This window comes from Schistocerca piceifrons, chromosome 2, assembly GCF_021461385.2.
Source record: "Schistocerca piceifrons isolate TAMUIC-IGC-003096 chromosome 2, iqSchPice1.1, whole genome shotgun sequence".
NCBI classification, from domain to species: domain Eukaryota; kingdom Metazoa; phylum Arthropoda; class Insecta; order Orthoptera; family Acrididae; genus Schistocerca; species Schistocerca piceifrons.
The window spans coordinates 985224315-985245142 of NC_060139.1; the positions used below are offsets into that span (position 1 = coordinate 985224315).

General features: G+C 42.4%; 1 non-coding gene across 1 annotated transcript; it reads left to right on the forward strand.

Moving 5' to 3' along the window:
* The first annotated feature begins 1486 nt into the window (after positions 1–1486).
* Positions 1487–1576, forward strand: Trnay-gua. The gene is given in 2 exon segments: positions 1487–1523; positions 1541–1576. It is a non-coding gene; the product is annotated as a tRNA-Tyr (tRNA).
* Positions 1577–20828: the final 19252 nt, after the last annotated feature.

The window sequence follows — 20828 nt, forward strand, 5'->3', positions numbered from 1 at the left end:
TCTGAATTGGCATCTGGCCACCCTCTAACACTGGCAAATCCGTAAAAAAAATACCGACCCCCTGGACATACCGGATAGGGCCAGGATGAAACGGAGTCTTCGATGGTTATGTTGCTCCTTGCATCCTTAATATCCGCATCGTACTTTCTCTTCAGAAGGTTTTCAAGTATAAAATAAAGTTATTCCAGTACCAGTCAATATTGGGTTACTTGAACTGATTTCTTTAAATTAAAATAGAGAGGTCTGTGAGACTGTTCACTTGACTAACTGAGACACAATAAACGCACTGTCACGAAGCAGAATAAAGCCACAACCCAGCAACCCGGATGTCAGACAGTCTTTATTTCATTCAAAACAAGCAAATTGTTTTTCAGTCTAACATCTTTTACTTATTGATTTTGTCGTTAGTTTTTAAGTTTGCCATCAAATAATTCAGAAAACAACGAATTTAAACTCACAGAAGGTACACCGATGTGAAACTGAATTTGTAAACCCATACTTGATATTCGGATGGAAGATTGCAGCACGAATTTGGCGCCTTTCTTAGCGACGCTAAAAATAACTTTTAGCGTATATCGGAAGGCTTGATTCATATAATTACTCACGCGTTTCTGCAACGTACGGAAAGATTCACGGCTTTAGGCCGCTACTAGCAAATTGTATGTATATAACCCATACGAATTTCAACACATTTTAACTGGGTGTAAACAAGTACAGCGGACGACTCTGTCTTCGTAGTTCCTCCATCTTCCGATAGATGGCAGCAGCGTTGTGTTTAGCCATGCCTACGGTTAGCAGGCTGGCCACAACATTGCAAATGACGCTGTGAACTGTGTTTGAAACATTGCGTTGTGTTTAGAGCTGTCAAAATATTTTTTAAAACACGCTTGTGAACTTTTGCTGCCGTCAAGGCGTATATTCTTGAAGTTGTAAGAGTAAGTACATTTAATTTCTATTGCGTCCAACGCTCGTCTGTGTCAAAAATTGTTATAGAAGCCTCAAGTCACATTTTCATAGCACTTTTGCAAGCTGTGATTTTTTAATTATATGTCACTTAATATGCGCTTCAAACCGTATTGAATTGGTAATATTACTTTACTTCTAATAATGTCGTCAGTAGAGTAAAATAACATGTGATTAACGATGTGTCGGCGTTTTAGTAAACATATTTTTCCGGCACTTTCAATTCCAATGCATGGATTGCAGTGTAAGCTCGTTTGAAATACGTACTTTAATTATAACAAAACGCTTAATATCTTCTCAAAACGGTTTAGCCAGTTTCGTCGTATCACTGGTTAGCTATAGTTCTATACACACCTTTTAGAAACTGCTCACTGACAGCGACTTTTGAAAACAAATTTCTAGTTATTCATAAGTTAACCAAAAATTATACTTGTTTTCTTAAGCAATGAGATTATATATCATCCACGATGAATAGTAAAATATTGGATTGTAACATCATATGTTACGTGTGGTGTAGGCGTGTCCTCTGGTAGCTCAGTTGGTAGAGCGGTGGACTGTAGCGGCACATAAAGCAGATATCCATAGGTCGCTGGTTCGAATCCGGCCCGGAGGAATTATTTTGTATGTTCGGTGTTCATTCCTTTTTAGTACTAAAGCTTTTCTGGAAGTTTGCTTCCCTCTCTCTATGAAAAATTTCAAGAAAACATGCAATTTTGTCGAAAACTGTCATTGTAATATTGTGGCTGTATGAAATTACAGGTTAGTTCTCACAAAATAAAAACGGTAACCGGTCATTGTTGATAACGCAATTTATTTACAAAAACAGCGCGATTGCTGGGTTCAAACCGACAGGTTCATCATTAGCCGACTGTTGACGTTTAAAATTCCATACAGCTTACGCCGTACGTGCGATAGTTCCCCAGCTTTTCGCTTTAACGAAAGTTCCTTGGAGAGGTGGTGTCATCGAAAACACTAGGTCTTTCTTCCGTTTTTGAAGAAGCGCATATTCCACCGAAAAGCAGATAAGATTTAACCTTTTCCTGAACTTTGAGGACACAGCGTAGAGTACCTCACAGCTAAATATACCGGCCACACGACCGTTTGTGAAGCTATGTGGAATTTTAAATGTGAACAGCTGTCTGATCACAAAACTGTCGGTTAGAAACCGGTACCGAAGCTATTTTTTCTCATTAAAGAGCATTATTAACAGTGTGGGGAGCTGTTTTTATTTTATTTTATAAATTAACCTATGTTCGAGAAACGTTTCCTTCTATATATTCGCTTACTCTTGACTCTTAACGTTTACTTCTTAACAGCAGTAGAGCTAAAAGTTGTCTACTTTCTGGAATTTGCTTACAACTGTGAACTGATCGTGGGGATGCAAGCCCTAGAATCTAGATAGTACGTTTCTCTACTAAGTGGAAATAATTAACCTACACTAGACAGATTGCCCATTGATGAAAGTTATAGCGGTGTTGGACGTTATTGGCAGTATAATGGGTGTTGCAATACGCTAGATTTTGTTAGATTTCTAGAAACTACGGGAAGTTAGTATCGAACAAGAATTATGGAGGAAACAGTGCCAACCATTTAATTATCTTGGATGACTTGGGACACTTGTAGAGACTGCAGATATGTGAGTATATTGGCAGCTCTGCTACCATAAAACGAATTTGTTTTCGATAAATATAGCTGACGTTTTTAAGTAGAATAGTTGACTGACAACCAGGAACAGCCTTCACAATCTGTCTTCTTATACATCCTGCCGGTGTAAATACGAAAACGAAAAAATACATGCAAAAGTAAGCGCGAAACTGAAACGAATCGTACCAGTACCTCTCTCTCTACTGCTTGTATTAAAACTAGCGCATATTTATTAACAGAAGTTTGCGTGCAGAAAAAGCCGTTGACCTCTCTAACTTCTGTTTACTATAGAGTTTCGCATCTGACAATATTTGGGGGAAGAGTCAGTGAAATGATTGACTGAGTAAGGCCGAGGTATGCTCGCAAATAACCACTTCGGCAGCAAACAGGAGTTGGGCTGGAAATAGAACCCCACACTCTTAGCGATGGAGCGTAGCAGTAGGTCGCCAGATCTCGCGATCTGTCCGTAGACAGCACATGTGTGCGCCAAGTCGCAAGGTGGACCGCTGATCGCTCGTAATTCCCAAGAAGCAATCTAATGAATAGCCTGCGACGATTCTCCCATGTGTTGCAAAATGTGTTGCTGGCTGCGACCTCTTTGTCTAGCTGTAGCTATCAAGCGTGATAATGTAATTTTGCAATTTCCGCAACCATTTTTCTTTTTCTATTTAAAGAGGAATATAATAATGGCATTTCTCCAGTCATCTTACTTTTCTCTGTAACAAGCACTATTAATAGAAATGCATCATCTTAAACTTCAGAAAGATATCACCATCTTTTATAAGCCGATCTTCTCCTTTTGCTTTTCGGTTTTTGGTTTGGAAAAGTATTTCATTGCGTTCTTGACCTGTAAGTAAAAGCTACACTACTGGCCATTAAAATTGCTACACCAAGAAAAAATGCGGATAATAAACAGGTATTCATTGGACAAATATATTATACTAGAACTGACATGTGATTACATTTTCACGCAATTTGGGTGCATAGATCCTGAGAAATCAGTACCCGGAACAACCACCTCTGGCCGTAATAACGGCCTTGATACGCCTGGGCATTGAGTCAAACAGAACTTGGATGGCGTGAACAGGTACAGCCGTTCAGGCAGCTTCAACACGATACCACAGTTCATCAAGAGTAGCGACTGCCGTATTCTGACGAGCCAGTTGCTCGGCCACCATTGACCAGACGTTTTCAGTTGGTGAGAGATCTGGAGAATGTGCTGGCCAGGGCAGCAGTCGAACATTTTCTGTATTCAGAAAGGCCCGTACAGGACCTGCAACATGCGGTCGTGCATTATCCTGCTGAAATATAGGGTTTTGCAGGGATCGAATGAAAGGTAGAGCCACGGGTCGCGAAACATCTGAAATGTAACGTCCACTGTTCAAAGTGCCGTCAATGCCAACAAGAGGTGACCGAGACGTGTAACCAATGGCACCCCATACCATCACGCTGGGTGATACGCCAGTATGGCGATGACGAATACGCGCTTCCAATGTGCGTTCACCGCGATGTCACCAAACACGGATGCGACCATAATGATGCTGTAAACAGAACCTGGATGCATCCGAAAAAATGACGTTTTGCCATTCGTGCACCCACGTTCGTCGTTGAGAACACCATCGCAGGCGCTCCTGTCTGTGATGCAACGTCAAGGGTAACTTCAGCCGTGGTCTCCGAGCTGATAGTCCATACTGCTGCAAACGTCGTCGAACGTTCGTGCAGATGGTTGTTGTCTTGCAAACGTTCCCATCTGTTGACTCAGGGGTCGCGACGTGGCTGCACGATCCGTTACAGCCATGCGGATAAGACGCCTGTCATTTCGACTGGTAGTGATACGAGGCCGCTGGGATCCAGCACGGCGCTACGTATTACCCTCCTGAACCCACCGATTCCATATTCTGCTAACAGTAATTGGATCTCGACCAACGCGATCAGAAATGTCGCGATACGATAAACCGCAATCGTGATAGGCTACAGTCCGACCTTTATCAAAGTCGGAAACGTGATGGTACGCATTTCTCGTCCTTACACGAGGCATCACAACAACGTTTCACCAGGCAACGCCGGTCAACAGCTGTTTGTGTATGAGAAATCGGTTGGAAACTTTCCTCATGTCAGCACGTTGTAGGTGTCGCCACCGGTGCCAACCTTGTGTGAATGCTCTGAAAAGCTAATCATTTGCATATCACAGCATCTTCTTCCTGTCGGTTAAATTTCGCGTCAGTAGCACTTCATCCTCGTGGTGTAGCAACTTAAATGGCCAGTAGTGTATATAGATATGACATATAAGATATATGCCATATATTCTGTAAAACAGAACAAATAATAGGTAAATTAAACACTCCTTTCAGAGGAGCATGATCGTTATACTGGTGACAGCCATTGCACCGACAAAGTGTTCATTATAAAACAACTGAGAGAGGGAAGAAGTGAGTATAATAATAAACATACACAGTATTTGTGAACTATTATGATGGGGTTGACTGTAATGTTGACTGTAATGCACTCTTTGAAATTCAAACGGTAGCAGCGATAAAATACGGGGACCGAAATGTTATTTACAACTGGTTCCGAAACCACTTCAGTTATAAGAGTAGGATGACGTAAAAGGGAAACACCAATTAAGAAGGGAATGAGACAGCCTATCCCCGGTGTTATTTAATCTGTACATTGAGCAAGCAGTGAAGGAAACCGAGGAGAAAATTTGTGAGGCAATTAAAGTTTTGGAAGAAGAAATAAAAAAAATTAAGGTTTGCCGAAGGCATTTTAATTCTGTCAGAAACAGCAAGGTATTTGCAAAAGCAACTGAACGTAATGGATAGTTTCTTCAGAGAGGCTTATAACAGGAACACCAACCAAAGGGCAAGTCCATTAAAACTGAACGTTCTCTTACGTCTGGAACACTTCCTATTCCTCTGTACAGTGGCAAATGAACGCACATCGCTTCATCAGATCTTCGCTGCACACAATATTCAGGTCTATCTTTTTTTCAATTTTAGGTTAATAAATCAATGTCAGTTGTACAAATGTTACATCTGTAATCATGGAATCACCCAGAAGTAAACAACAATAAGAATGTTGTGGAATTTAGTCAGGTGATGCTGAATGAATTAGATTATGAAATGAGACACTAAAATAGTCAATAGGTTTTGCTTTTTGGGGAGCGAAATGACTCGTAATGGATGAAGTAGAGAAGGTACAAAATGCAGACTGGGTATAGCATGAAAATCAGTCTGAGAAAGAGGAATTAATCTCATTATGAATGTGTTAGCAAATCTTTTCTGCAAATATGTATCTGGAGTGTTTTTCAATACGTAAGTGAAACGTGGACGGAAAGCAAGTGAGACAAGGATAGAAAAGGAACTTTTGAAATGCAATACTACAGAAAGTTGCTGAAGATTAAATGGATAGATCGAGTAATCAACGTTAAGGGGAAGGCCATTAATTACATGAGCTCAAGTGTGGATTATTATAATGGACAACACTTTGTTTTATAAAATTAATCCCGAGCATAGACAATATTACAGTGCCCACCAGTATTTATGGCCTCTCTGAACCGAATGCTTTACAAACGTTTGCCTGCCTGCGATTCCCCGATTTGAAACAGGTGCCGCCCAAGCGTCAGATTTCATTCGGGGAGTTCTCTGCCGTGCTGGTCGAAATCATTGCGTTTCAGTCAAGGGGTCAGTTGTAATACTATGTAGCGTAACACCGCTGTTATTTTGTACAACGTGAATTTTTATCAAAACTTTTACAATGCTTACGTTAAGCAACATGCCAACAAGTCGAAACACACATGCGGGCAGAAAATTAATTGTTTCTGGAAGGTAGTTAAGCTGAGGTTCACCTGCAAGAGCTCTCTTACTGATCGTATAAATCAAGAGACTGAGAAGCTTCATAATGATACGGTTCAAAGAACCGCACAAACAATGTGGTCTTATACCTGTAAAGTAAGTAAAGGTTCAGTGACACTGAAATGGTTGACACTGTTTTTCAAATGGTTCAAATGGCTCTGAGCACTATGGGACTCAACTGCTGAGGTCATTAGTCCCCTAGAACTTAGAACTAGTTAAACCTAACTAACCTAAGGACATCACAACATCCATGCCCGAGGCAGGATTCGAACCTGCGACCGTAGCGGTCTTGCGGTTCCAGACTGCAGCGCCTTTAACCGCACGGCCACTTCGGCCGGCGACACTGTTTTTGTGAAGCTATTTCGTCTATCTCTATCTGTCCTCCTGAATACCACTCATGGTTAGCATGTTTAAAATAAAGCGATTTTAATCACGTCTTAGGAACGTTGTTAAATAAAGTAAAAAAAATTAAAACTTGTTTTCGGTGAAGTTCTTTAATCAAAGTTTATTAACAAACGAAAAAAAAAGTTTTATCCGACTATGACATAAACCTCTACTGCATGTCACTAAATCTTATTAAAGGGGGACAGGAATGCAATTTTTGAAAAAAAAAAAAAAACCTCACATAATTAATGGACGTTCACTATTCAGGAGGTACGGAATGAAGCTGGCGAAAAATGAAGTTTGTGGGACAACTGGACTAAAAGAAGGGAGCCGTTGCGATGAACAACAAACTTATGTCCACAAGCTGAGCTTACTGCGCCAAGCATTTATACATATAAAGATCCCTACTGATAAAAATAATAGCGTTGGAGGACTCATTAAGATCAAAGATAATAAAACAGGTAACAAGTTTGAAATATCTCATAAAGCAAATAAGTTAACTGGAAACTCAAGATACAAATAAAAAAATTGTACAATTACAATATATGTGTGGCATTGTAATTTATGGTGAGGAAAGACCCTAAAATTTAATTTTATAGTGAAACACGTATGTAACGCAGCAGCGATGGCGAGGCATTGTAGCATCTGTGACCAGAGAGTTTGCGCTTGACCGCGCGAGTGTTGCGAGCGGTTCTCAGTCTGTCAGTCAGTCGTTGCGAGTCTGTAGCTCTGTCTAGTTGAGAGCAGTACTCTGTCAGTAGTCGTCGCGTGCTGTTCGCTAGTTGTCGCTATGCAGAGCAGTACTCTGTCTGTAGTCGTGGCAGTCTGTAGCTCGGTTTAGTTGCGAGTAGTCTGTCAGTAGTCGTCGCGAGCAGTAGCTCTGTTCAGTGGCGTACAGTACGCTAGTAGTCGTCATGCAGAGCGCTCGGTCAGTGGTAGCAGTCCAGTGGGATTGCGTGATGTGGTCTGGCGACAACACTGGTCAAGATGCTGAATAAGGTATACTGTTAATTAAGATAATCATCGGATAATGTAAAGTTTAATTATTGTAACTAATTTTCAACAAGTCCCCCCAATAATAACTTTGATTTCAAAAGCAATTTTACATAAAAAATTTTATTTTTTATTGAAGTAACTATTTCGTTCCATTTCCCCTAAACAAAAGTTTCAGTTTTCAATTAGATTACAAAAAAAAAAAAGGAATATTATTATTTGCAATGCAGTTCCTCCAAGCGGTGCGCAACAACAAGAGCAGATATTTGACTAGGTGTTGCAATGAGGTAAGAATTTAATTTTGTTTTTTTGCACAGGGCCAAAGACCGATATTCCGGTTTAATTGAATCATTATTATCACTGATATTTTCTTGTCACTGAATGGACTTTAATTTTTTTATGAAAAACTTATACTTGAGTCAGATTGCGATTCTCACTTTTATTGTCATTAAATTTAATTGCTAGGGAGGTTACGTTTGGCTCCCATTTCTATTAAGTATTGTCTTTACATTCCTTCTAAATTTTTGTGGGGAGGTTGCACTATATACATTACTATTAGTACAGCACCACCGCAGCTGCGGTCATGTGTCTTAATTTAACAGGTATAATGGGATATAATGGAGGAATATGTGAAGTGGTGTCTGATTTAGCTTTCTGGCAAATTTTACAAGACGCTAAAACTCGTCGTATACGTTTCTCCATGTTGGTAAAGTAACAGTTCTGTCTCAGTATAAGAAAACATTTTCGTGCTCCGTAATGTGCGTAACTTAAATGAGTGTACCAAATTAATTTGTTAACCAGTTCGTCAGGAATGCATAATAACCAATTGTTGCTGTCAGGATGAGAGCAGCGAAACAGAATGTCATTGCGTACAGTGTAGTGGTTCCTAATCGTAACATTATTCTTATCTTGCCAAAGGTGTTTAATTTCTTTCCACACATTGTCTTTATTTTGCTCTTGTGCTATGTCCTGTAATGACGATGAAATAAAGTTTTCAAATGCAGCTTGCTGAATGCACATGACACTGAAATTTGTTTTGCAGAAGTTGGTTGCTACGTCTTGCTGATTGTTGCTGAGAGAACGCGATAGTGCGTCTGCTATAACATTTTGCGTGCCGGGAATGTGAACTATTGTAAAATTAAATTCCTGTAAATAAAGTTTCCATCTGCTTAATCTGTCGTGAGTGAACTTAGCCGAAAGTAAAAATTGTATCGCTCTGTGGTCTGTGTACACGGTCGTATATCTGCCATAAAGAAAGTGCCGAAATCTCGTAAAAGCCCATACAACACATAATGTTTCCAATTCTGTAACGGAGTAATTTCGCTCAGCAGGTGACAGAATGCGGCTTGCAAATGCGATGTTTTTAATTACTGTTGAACCATCTTCCTCAATTTCCTGGAAAATGTGTACGCCTAAAGCGGTATTGGAACTGTCGGTGGCAATGGAAAAATTTCTAGTAAGATCTGGGTGCGATAAAAGTGGAGCATTCAACAGAGCATGTTTCAGGTTTATAAATTCAGAATGTGCTTGCTTATCTCAAGACCAAATAGTGTTTTTACCTGTTAATTGGCATAATCTGGGTGTGTCTAAAGCAGAGTGATGAATAAATTTACGAAAATAGTTAATTAAGCCCAAAAAAAACTGCGTAATTGCTTCTTTGTCGTAGGAACAGTAATGTCACATAGAGCTTGAAGTTTCTCCGGATCTGGTGCAATGCCTTCTGCTGAAATTACGTGTCCAAGAAATTTTATAGAAGTTTTGCCAAAATGCGATTTACTAAGATTACTGTAAGTCCTTGTGCATGAAAAGTTTGCAACAGTTGTTCAAGAATCAGATTGTGTTCAGACCAGTTAGCTTCTGCGATAAGAATGTCGTCTACATACGTCGTAATTCTGTCCTTAAGTTCTGTCGGAAGTATTGTGTTCAAACCGCGAATAAAAGCTGCAGAAGAAATAGTTAAGCCGAACGGTAATTTGCAAAATTGATAACAGTCGCCGAAACAGAGAAAAGCTGTGTATTTTCTGCAGTTCGGATGGAGTTGAATTTGCCAAAATCCCGATTTCAAATCTAATGTAGAATAAATAGCTGTACCATGAAATTTCTGTAAAAGTTCCTCTAGTGTCTGTGGTCGATCTGTTTCATTAATAATAATGTCATTAATGTGACGTGAATCAAGTACAAGGCGAAGTGAGCCATCTTTTTTCTTAACAATATGTAGCGGGTTTATGTACGGACTAACTGCTGGTTCTATAATTCCTTGATCAAGCATATCCTGCAATTCCTTTTTAACCTGTTCTCTGTGAATATATGGAATGGGATAATGCTTTGCTTTAAATGTGTCGTGCGGTTTGACTTGAAATTCATACATAAATCCGGACATAGTACCAGGAATGTTGTCGAAAACTGGAGCTTGCTGTAAAAGAATTTTGTGTAAGTGCGTTCGGTCGTCGTCTGTCGTTGCACTGCTTTGTCTAACTTTATCGGAAATCATTAGTATTACGTCGTAGTCCACTTCGTCTGGAGTATTATAGTTGTGTACGTACGTATCCGTGAACAATGTGGGATTACAGTCTATGTTACGTGATACGGAAACGACCTCTGTGCGGTTAATTGTTTGTTCTTCCGCGGATAATGAGTGCTGAAATTCTAAAGCAAGTTGTACATTTTCATCCTTTAACATTAAATAAGAATTCTGAAAATCAATGACTGCGTCGTGTTGTACCAGAAAATTCGTACCTAAAATAACGTCTGTTGTCAATAAAGGAACAATCCAAAAATTAGAGTGGAAAGTATGACCTCCAATACAAAATGATAAATGCGTCTGTAATTTAACGTCTACTCCTTTACTCGATACTGCTCCTTTCACTTTTGTTTTGCCTAAAGGTAATGTCGGATAGGTATTCTCTTTGTTGCACTCATTAAAAGTCTCCTCATTTATTACTGATATTGGTGATCCGGAATCAATTACTGCTGAGAATTTCGATGAACCAATTTTAATTTCGATGACAGGATGTGAAATAGTTTTTTGAATAACTGGTCTTTCCTGCAAGAGAGTGTCTCTGATATCGTCAAAAGTAATTACATTTTCGTGAACAACATTTTGCGTGTCAAAAGTAATGTTTGCGTTACTGTAATATGCAATCTGTGCTGTATCTGGTTAAATTCTATCGTACGTGCTGTTATTTACGGGAGAATGTTGTGGCATATCCACTATATGAACTGCTCTGTTATTTCTTATTGACGTGTTACGCTATAGATGACACCTATTGTCTGTTTCATTCATGATTACTTGTTGTTGCTGATGTTGTTGCTGCTCATAAGATCGACTGTTATTAAATGTACGCTGAAAATTGTGCTCATCATTTTTACGTCTGTCGTGATAGTAATTTCTATACGGCGCATTGCGATGCAAGTTGAAATAGTGTGTTGTCTGTACGTAGTTATTTCTTTGCTGCCATGCGTTACTATTTGTTGGGGCTGGGACTATACGTGCACGCGGCGAAACATTAAAGTTTGGTTGACCTTGTAGACTGCATTGTTGGTTACGTATGCTAAGCGGTTGACTTTCAAGCTATTGTGGTGAAAAGGTCTATTGTTACCAAAATGTGGTTCCTGTTACTAATAATTTTACACATACTGATGATTACGACTTTTGTCTGTTATTTAAAATTACGGCGATAGTTGTCATTAAGGGAGTGCCTACTGAATATTGTCACATTCGGTAAAAGTTTGTCATATCCGGTTTTCATTACATGTTTCTTAATACTAGGTAGAGCAATAGTTAAAGAGCAGTTTTGATAGATATAAAGGATAGTAGAAGAAAAGGCAGCAGTGCAGAAAACTAAAGATGAAACAGCACTACTACAGCTCGGGGCCCTATGCTCGCTACGGCACATATTCATTAAAGCGTAATGAATCCCCTGAGGTCATTTACGCACTGCAAATCAATTTTAGCTTTTGCGTTGCAGGCAATAGCGGTAAAATTCCAAAAGTAAATTGTTGTAAGCACGTTAATTCAAGTTTCCTCATTACACGCAATGCTGATGAAAGTGCAATAGCAAATTGTCGCATCAGGTTCAAAGCTAGCTTCTGCATTACAGGCAATATCGGTGAAAGTACAAAGATAAATTGTCGTACACAGTGCAAAGCGTGTACCTGTACGCTGTCATTATTAAATTCTTTACATTTCCTTACAAATGCAAACTGCTTATTATCAACGTTCTCGTCACTGAATTTGAGAACACGTTCGGGTTTGTGTGAGAATTTGTTTGTCTGTGTCATTTCGGATTTCAAGTTGCATAGCTTTTCAGATTTTAAATCGCGTGGCTTTTCGGATTTTACGTCTCGTAGTCTCTGTAAATTGCTCACATTATACGCGTTGCGCGAGTCTGACAAATGTTCGCAAAGTGGCGGATTCTGTGACGTATTGGTGACTGAAATAGTTTTCAACTCTGTTACTGTAACACTTTCGTCAATTTGGTTGATCTGTCGTGCAAATTTCTCGTCAACTTCCGTATTCGGAGTGTGTGAAACTTCCACTGACTCTAAATTAACCTCGTCGTGAATCTGTACTGCGCTTTTAGGGCATTGTTCAGTGACTGCATTAATTTCGTGTATCTGTGTTTCGTTCGTTGAACATTGTTCAGTGACTGCATTAATCTTGTCTTTATGTGATTCTGTTGTGCCTACACGTGTGCTACTTAATTCTTGTGCAACAGTGCCAACTTTTTCATTACTGTTATTAGCACAAGTCTTAGTATTCACACGTAATTGTCCTCTATCGTCATAATATTGCGCGGCAATGGCTTTAATCTTTGCATCAAGCTGTTCATTCCGTTCACTAAGTTGTCTGATTTTTTTATTAATGTTGTCTTGATCTTCATTCGATTGTTTATACCTTTCATTAATTAATTCACGTTGTTTGCGATCGTTTCTCTGTATTTCAGTCATTAGTTGTAATACTGCCAAAATTTGATCCAATGTAACTTTCTCTACTCTATTATCTGTGCTGTTTGATTGCGTACCTCCAATTGTCACGTTTTGTGCGACCATTTGGTCATTCTGTAATTTACAAAAAGATCTGTCACTCGAACGTACATTGTCAGTCACTATTTCGGAATTACATGAATCCGTCGTATTTTCGGTACACTGTCCATTCTTATTAGAAAAATTTGTCTGTACGTTATTTGAATTTTCCAAATCGGGTGTGTTAAGCTCGGCAGCGCTCATTACAATAGAGCGTTCTGCGTCATCGATTGTCGTCAAATCAACAGAGGACATAACCGAGTTCGTTTGTTCATCATTAAGACAAAAGTCATCATTAGTGGTTGGAATGCACTGATTGTTAGTGAACGCAGGATTGTCATCATTACACTGCGTGTCACATGTCCTATCGGCAAAGTTGTTTGAGTCGGTAATTTCATTCATAATACCTCGCGATACACTATTCACAGTCTTTCGCGGCATTTTTACAATAGTCAAAATTTTTCACAAAACAATAAGCACAATGCAAAGGCAACACACAAATACAACAGAGCAACGAATTGCCGTTGATCTGTGGAAAGAAAGTCACAAGTTAATAAAAGCGTTGCGCCAAATCCTAATTATATCTAAGCAAATAAGAGCAGATATCTGACTGTCGCTCAAAAGACTCTCAACGAAATACGATCCTGGACTGGGTGTCGCCAAGTGTAACCTCCCCACAAAAATTTAAAAGGAATGTAATGACAATACTTAATAGAAATGGGAGCCAAACGTAACCTCCCTAGCAATTAAATTTAATGACAATAAAAGTGAGAATCGCAATCTGACTCAAGTATAAGTTTTTCATAAAAAAATTAAAGTCCATTCAGTGACAAGAAAATATCAGTGATAATAATGATTCAATTAAACCGGAATATCGGTCTTTGGCCCTGTGCAAAAAAACAAAATTAAATTCTTACCTCATTGCAACACCTAGTCAAATTTCTGATCTTGTTGTTGCGCACCGCTTGGAGGAACTGCATTGCAAATAATAATATTCCTTTTTTTTTTTTTTTGTAATCTAATTGAAAACTCAAACTTTTGTTTAGGGGAAATGGAACGAAATAGTTACTTCAATAAAAAATAAAATTTTTTATGTAAAATTGCTTTTGAAATCAAAGTTATTATTGGGGGGACTTGTTGAAAATTAGTTACAATAATTAAACTTTACATTATCCGATGATTATCTTAACAGTATACCTTATTCAGCATCTTGACCAGTGTTGTCGCCAGACCACATCACGCAATCCCACTGGACTGCTACCACTGACCGACCGCTCTGCATGACGACTACTAGCGTACTGTACGCCACTGAACAGAGCTACTGCTCGCGACGACTACTGACAGACTACTCGCAACTAAACCGAGCTACAGACTGCCACGACTACAGACAGAGTACTGCTCTGCATAGCGACAACTAGCGAACAGCACGCGACGACTACTGACAGAGTACTGCTCTCAACTAGACAGAGCTACAGACTCGCAACGACTGACTGACAGACTGAGAACCGCTCGCAACACTCGCGCGGTCAAGCGCAAACTCTCTGGTCACAGATGCTACAATGCCTCGCCATCGCTGCTGCGTTACATACGTGTTTCAATAGAACTATGGGTATTCCAATAGTTCCCTGCAGCAATAACACCTAAGCACTTCCCAAACGATAGAGAAATAAGATTCAAGCGTCTGAAATGAGATTGCAAAGCGCTGTGGAAAGATATAAAAAATTGGATTAAATAAAAAAAGTACATATTAGAAAAGAGCTAAATGTTGAGCCAATGAATGATGTAATAGGTTTAAATGGAAGGAGCACGTGGAAAGGATGTCAGAGCGGGTATTACCGCTATAAGCCGTGCAAAATGTCCTCCATCGAAAAAAATAGTCTTCCAAGACCCAAAAAAGATGGCATATGTTATTATGACCTACAAAGAAGGAACAGGCGTCACATCTAATCCGTGAAAGTGATGAGGATGATAACGCAGATGCGATGATGATGAGGATGATGATGATGATTGAGTTGCTACATGCATTAAGAAGAAACACAAATATAAAAACATCTAAGTTTTTTGAGTGATGAGCATTTTGAACCTTGGGCTACAGAAGCAGATTTTCGTATAAAATTAATAGCAATAATTACAATGTACATGTCTCCAGCTTCTGACGGATACGTGTACATCACACAGTGTGACACCTTTTAAATTTTTTAACTTCTAAACAGAATCAGATAATATGGTGACATATTTAAGTGACAAACATTGCAAGATCACCGGTTAACGTAGGCGAGAGATGAGCGATTTCAAATGTAAAAGGTTTGTACATTAATAACCGATGTAACCGCCAAAATGTTGAATGCACGCATTCAAAAGCGCATGAATTGCGTTGTACAGGTGCCGGGTGTCAGTTCGTGGGGTGGAGTTCCATGACTGTTGCACTTGATCGGTCAGCCCCCAGGGGCTCAGCATTCATTTGCTGAGTACGGGCTTGGCGACCCCGGGGTCCTGAGCTGGGGTCTGGTCAGCGCCGCCAGTCTCCTGTCACCGTAACCCCCGGACATGCTTCAGCGATCACCGTATGGCGCGGCGGTGGAATGTTGTGTGCTGTGGGGACTGGTTATCTTGGCTTGACCGCCTGGATTGCGAGGACGGTAAACCTCTATAAAAACCTCTCAATCTTACGGTGTGCTGCGCGCCTATAAGATGCATGGCTGTTGGGGTGGAACAGTCGCAAGCGGGCAACCTCTGGGGCACCTGCCGCACCCCGGTTGTATAAGGCTTACCTAGGCACGCGGGACTCTGTCTAGGTGGACTTCTAGTTCCCTAGCTGCTCGTGGGACCGAGATGGATCCTTCGAATTCCTCTTTTCCTCCTCCCAGCGGAAAGGGTGGGCCGCTGGAAGGTTCCAACACCCAGTCTCTGAAGAGGGCTCGTGCAGTCAGTCCCCCTGACTGCAGCACATCTTTGACAAGTCAAGTCTTTAGTAACAGAATGCATTTTGGTAATCAGAATGTGTTTCTCATTGTAAAACGGAAGGAGGGTAGTTTTGAGAAGGTTTCGCCCTTCTATATACAAAAGGGTCTGGAGGGCATCTGTAGCTCCTTAAAATCAGTGAAGCGTTTGCGTAATGGGACCTTGCTCGTGGAAACTTCCACTTCCCAGCAAGCCACTAACCTGCAAGCTGCTAAATACCTTGGGGAGTATGCCATAGACACTGAACTGCACAGCACCTTGAATTATAGCAAAGCTGTGGTGACGTGCCGGGATCTAGTCGACATTCCCAAAGACGAACTGCAACGTGAGTGGGCTCCGGAAGGTATCGTTGATGTTCAACATATCATGAAGAGGGTTGATGGCAATCTTGTGAAATCCGACTCTTTTATTCTGACCTTCAGTAGCACGAAACTTCCAGATCATATTAAAGCTGGCTTCCTTCGCCTTAGTGTGCGGCCTTATTTCCCGTCTCCAATGCGCTGTTTTAAATGCCAGCGTTTTGGGCATACCACCTTCGGGTGTAAAGGTGAAGCGACTTGTGGCAACTGTGGTAAGGCTGCTCATGAAGGAGTTGGTTGCTCGTCTCCAGCTAGATGTATCAATTGCTCTGGCAACCACCCTGTGTGGAGTAGGGACTGCCGAATATTTTTAGAGGAACACAAAGTCCAGGAAATAAAAACGACCAAGCGTATCCCCTATGGTGAGGCCAAGAAGATCTATAGGTCGATGCAACCTCCCACATTTGTTACATCTTTTGCATCCCTGGTTCAGAAGCCTACTCCAAAAGTCGGTGCCTCGACGCAGACCGAGGTGATGAGTGTTGGCACTAACACCTGCAGCTGTCAGTGCACTTGCAACGCAGCCAGTGTTTCAGAGCCAGTAACCCCTACTCGACTGGCAGACAAAGGTACAGTGGCGAACTTGGGCCAGCCCCTGGCGCCTCCAACAGCTGCGGCTGTTCCCAAGCCCAGTGCGCCAATTACCACTCCCACATCCGCTCCCCCAAAGCCCACTGAACCACAGAAAGCTCCTGTACAGCAGCAACAGCGGGTTAAATCCCGTGGTAAACCATCTGACCATGCGGATGTTGTTTTACGTGAGGCTTCCTCTGACTCTTCCCCAGAGTTGATGGAATACGATGTATGTGTGTGGCAATCATCTCGCCCCACGCCTGCTCCTCCACCTGCTGCGGTCTCCCCGCCTCGTCGGAGAGACAGGATGAAGGTGCTACCCCCATCATAGATGGCTCCCATACTTCAGTGGAACTTGCAAGGGTTCAGGACGCATGTGGAAGAACTTCGTCTACTATCTCAGGATAGACCACTGTGTCTATGTCTCCAGGAGACTTATTTCCATCCATCATACTCCCCTGAGATACGAGGCTATACGCTCCACAAAAAGGACGACCTGCGTGGAGAGAGAGCTAGAGGCGGCATCGGTATTTTCGTCAGGACGGACTACCACTCCTCGCCTCTCTCACTTACGACGACTTTACAGGCCGTCGCTTGGGCGCTAATGACCGTTGATGTTGTGCGCCCTAAAACCACAAAAAAAAACAGGCCGTCGCTGTGTCCGTGCACGTGCGTCATCCATTGACTATATGTTCCCTTTACTTGCCCCCACATGATGCTCTTGATGAAGCGGCCCTCACCGACCTTCTTACACAGCTCACCCAGCCATTCATTATTTGTGGTGATTTTAATGCCCACAATGTGCTTTGGGGCTCTGCAATTACCTGTCCCAGGGGTAGAGCAATTGAGAGGCTTCTCATGTCATCCTGTGCCTACTTGCTCAATGGAGGACGGAGTACTCATTTCTGCACGGCGACTGGGTCGTTCTCTGCCATTGATCTCTCGCTTTGCTCTCCAGCTCTTGCTGCCAGTGCTCACTGGGAAGTGGTTGCTGACTTGCACGGCAGTGATCATTTCCCAATCTGGATTCACCTGCCAGATGTCGTGGGGCCCGAAAGGACACCACCACGATGGGTGCTCAGTGGAGCTGACTGGACACTTGATAGCCAGTTGGCCCAGTTCGAACACTGTGCGAATGTTGAGGTGTGGGTGGATCATATTACAAAAACGGTCCTCCACGCCGCTGCAGCATCCATTCCACAGTCCACAGGCCACCGGAAGAAGCCACCTGTGCCTTGGTGGAGTGCCGAATGCCGCTCTGCAATCAGGACCAGGCGTGCGGCTCTGCGTCGGTTCAAGTGTCGGCCGACTGCTGAGAATCTTGCAGCCTTTCGGGTAGCGAGGGCAAGATGTCGCCGCATTATTCGTGAGAGCAAGAAGAGGTCGTGGCAAACGTTCCTGAACACCATTAATCGTTCCACCAAAAGTTCCATTGTGTGGGAGACCATCAGGAGAATTTCTGGCAGAGGAGGGAGGTGTCCCATAGCTGCTGTAATGACTAACGGCACTCTCCACACGGATCCGCGAGACATTGCTCAGACTATGGCAGCGTATTTTGGCACAGTTACTGCAACAACCAGTCAGGATCCAGGTTTCCAGCGCCATAGAGCGGTTGCTGAGAGATGTAGTCTGAACTTCCAGTCCACCTCTCATGAAGTTTACAACTGCCCATTTTCTATGTGGGAGCTGGATTCTGCTTTGTCTGGAGCTCGTGACACATCCCCTGGTCACGACAGGATCCATTACAGTATACTGTGGCACCTCACAATGCGCAACAGAGAACTCCTCCTCGCACTTTTTAATGCCATTTGGGCGTCGGGTCACTTTCCTGACGCGTGGCGTGAGGCAGTTTTAATCCCTTTTTTAAAACCTGGGAAAGACCGCACGAGCCCAAGTAGCTACCGTAGTATTGCCCTCACTAGTTGCATAGGGAAGACCTTGGAGCGGATGGTCAACCGCCGCCTTGTCTGGATGTTAGAATCCCGGCAACTCCTTAGTCGCTTTCAGTGTGGGTTCAGGAGGTTTCGTTCCACCTTCGATAACCTTGCCCTCCTGGAGGCGGCTATACAACAAGCTTTCCTCCGCCGTCATCACCTTCTAGGTGTATTTTTCGACATCGAGAAGGCCTACGATACCACTTGGAGGCGTCTCATCCTGGAGCAGCTTCACGAATGGGGTTTTCGTGGTTGTCTTCCTCTTTTTATTCAGTCTTTCCTCTCGCCACGATATTTTAGATACCGAATTGGTGACGTCCTGTCTGATCGCTTTGAGCAGGAGAATGGTGTCCCTCAGGGTAGCGTTTTAAGTGTGACTCTCTTTGCCATCGCTATTAATAGCATTACGTCCATAGTGAAAAGTCCTGTCCAGTGTTCTTTGTTTGTGGATGATTTCTCTTTGTTCTGCTCTTCCTCAAGCCTTGCAACGACAACTCGTCAGTTGCAACTTACGATTAGGCGTTTGGATGACTGGGCGCAGAAGAGTGGTTTTCAGTTTTCCACCGAGAAGTCTGTCTGTGTTCTTTCTAACCGTTCTCGTTCGATTTTAACCTTTCCTGAGTTGCGGTTGAGGGACACTATTCTTACTTTTAAAGACACGGTGAGATTTCTGGGGCTCATTTTTGACTCTAGGCTCACGTGGTTACCTCATCTTAAAGACCTGAAACGTCGGTCGCTTCAGGCTTTAAGTATTTTAAAATGTCTTACCCACAGTACATGGGGAGCTGACAGGACTTGTCTGCTCCAGTTTTACAGGGCGTTTGTGCGATCTCGGCTCGATTATGGGTGCACGGTGTATGGGTCTGCGAGGCCTTCTTACTTAAAGATTTTGGACGTTGTCCACCATGAAGGGCTTCGGCTGGCCACTGGGGCATTCCGAACTAGCCCCATACCAAGCCTCTGTGCAGAGGCTGGTGAACCGCCACTTCATATGCGGCGACGGCTACTTACAGTGCGCCAGGCGTATAAAACTTTGTCCACACCATACACCCCTGCATACCATACCGTTGCTCAGCCTCCTCTGGTACGTTTGTTTCATAACCGGCAACGTGCGACGCAGCCCTATGGGATTCGCGCACAGGAGTGCCTCGGTGCGATGTCTATGGCTGGTCTTCGTGTTTTACGTCGCGGTTGGAGCAGATCTCCACCTTGGCTCCTCCGGAGACCCAAACTTATTTTAGATTTGACTAATTTTCAGAAAGATGGCACACCAGATTTTACGTTCCAATCTCTGTTTTTTAACATTTTAGATGTGCATCACGGTTTCACTGTTGTTTATACTGATGGCTCCAAACAGGAGAATTTCCTTGGCTGTTCTGTGGTGTTCCCTGATCATGTTACCCGGATTCGCCTCCCTGCTGAATATACCGTTTTCGCAGCGGAGCTACACGCGATCCTGAAGGCACTGGAGCAGATGCATCGTGTTCGGGGCGATCGATTTCTTCTCTGCTCCGATTCTCTTAGTGCCTTACAATCACTGCAGAACCTCTACCCGATTGAGGAGATGGTCCAGCTGATACATGACCAGCTGTACTTGCTCCAACGGCGGGGTAAAGAGGTATCCTTCTGCTGGGTGCCTGGTCATGTCGGCATATGGGGCAATGAACAGGCCGATCGGTCTGCCAAGGAGGCCTGCAGAGAGCAGGATGTGGTCCAGTGTCCTATCCCCCTGCAGTCAGTCACTGCATTCCTGTCAAGTCTCTCCTCAATATCGCAGGAATGACATCCAGTTTCTTGTAGCCCTATTACACAAACTTGTTGAAACAGCGAGGTGTTGATAATGACGTCTCTTAAAGGTAATCTGGACTAACATCAACTCCTCATGTTCTGTGTCAAAGCTAATAATCGCTCTCGACCATTACAGCGTGTATTTAAAGCCAACCTGTTTTTCATCGTCATTGTGGCGCTACTGGCACCACACCTATGTGACTGGCGCGAAATCTGCATAAACATCATCTTTCAGATGTAAAAACGAGCGTAACAATTTTAGTTTATATCGCACGATTGCTTGTTGATGTTGCGATTTTTTTCCGTCAGTGTAGGTACCTGTTTGTAAAACGAGTATTGCTCTAGAAATC